At 38.2% G+C, this 508-nt stretch overlaps 1 long non-coding RNA gene across 1 annotated transcript; it reads left to right on the plus strand.

Moving 5' to 3' along the window:
• LOC147820126 (uncharacterized) lies at positions 1 to 341 on the plus strand. The gene is made up of 2 exons (XR_015437630.1): positions 1 to 49; positions 145 to 341. It is a non-coding gene; the product is annotated as an uncharacterized LOC147820126 (long non-coding RNA).
• The last annotated feature ends 167 nt before the right edge of the window (positions 342 to 508 follow it).

Below are 508 nucleotides of genomic sequence, written 5' to 3' on the forward strand. Positions count from 1 at the left end.
AACCATGCCCACAGAAGCTGAGAACATCTGCTGCTAGGAGATACCACAGGTAGCATTCTCACTGGACAAACTAATCACTAATTTGTTTTGATTACATTACATTTATAATCAACCATAGCATTTACCATTTGCAATTCACTGTAGGTTACCAGACGGCTATGGGAGATCGTGGAGGATTTACCATGTATGGTAGACCGTCCTGGGTTGGAGCCGCTCTGCCTCAATGTGTTCTGCCTACAACATATACCGCACTGACTACGGTCCTTTATGGTTGAGAGGAATACACCAGTACGTTTTGCTTCTTTGTAAAAACATAGTTTCAATCTAAATAAAAGATGTTAGACAGTCTTGTTTTACTTCAGTGCACATAATTTTACAATGGTAATAACACACCACAAATAGAGTAACACACCCTCAAATAAATTAGTTTAGCTGCTCTTTGATTTGTAAAGTTCTTCTATCAGCAGATAGTGTGCATATAATATATGAATTCAGAGGAGTCATTTCT

The sequence above is a fragment of the Seriola lalandi genome, unplaced genomic scaffold (genome assembly GCF_002814215.2).
Source record: "Seriola lalandi dorsalis isolate HSWRI2012SDOR001 ecotype SW California unplaced genomic scaffold, Sedor1 jcf7180001992964, whole genome shotgun sequence".
In the NCBI taxonomy this organism is placed as follows: domain Eukaryota; kingdom Metazoa; phylum Chordata; class Actinopteri; order Carangiformes; family Carangidae; genus Seriola; species Seriola lalandi.